Here is a 737-nt window from a genome sequence, read left to right on the forward strand (position 1 = left end):
ATTACTTATAGCTTTTCGATAAAAAAAAACGAACATAGAAAATAAAATGTTATTTAAATAAGCAAGCCCAGTTTGCATTAATAATTTTATTCTTATCTAATTTCAATCTTTATATTGCCACTGGTATATTTCGGAAGAAAACACATTTTTATATTAATAATTGTTAAAAATTTCGTTTCCAAATCTCATTAGTCAGTTGAGGGATTTAATATTCAATGACATAAACACCTATCAACAGTGTGTACTTTACTATAAGACACCTAAATATACACATTATTTCTTTTTTTGTATTGTACAAGCCAGTCAGGGTGTGATCTATAAAATCAATAAATGAATCATTTAAATGATTTGTTAACTTTCATAAACCTCTCACCGTGGTATATCTGCAAGTGTTTCTACAAATTTCGTTATAAAACAGGATTTTTGGAACAAATAATATCAAAGTTTAATGTTCTCAGGAAAATATGGAATATAACTTCTCACCTCTGGGAAATGTGAATATGTTAAGTGTATTTTGTAGTTTGATGTGTGATTTTAATTTAAAAAGTTATTAAAGAATACATTTTTAAAGTAGCCGTTTGTTTCTGCATTTTGATTAATATATACCGTATTTTTCGGAATATAAGACGCACCCTTATTTTTGAAGACAAAGTTTTGGGAAAAAAAAAGCTACAGTCGCATTTGAAAGATTTTATGACAAAATTCAATTTGATACTTTAAAATTAGTATATATTGTT

This window comes from Limulus polyphemus, unplaced genomic scaffold (assembly GCF_000517525.1).
Source record: "Limulus polyphemus unplaced genomic scaffold, Limulus_polyphemus-2.1.2 Scaffold2137, whole genome shotgun sequence".
Taxonomy (NCBI): domain Eukaryota; kingdom Metazoa; phylum Arthropoda; class Merostomata; order Xiphosura; family Limulidae; genus Limulus; species Limulus polyphemus.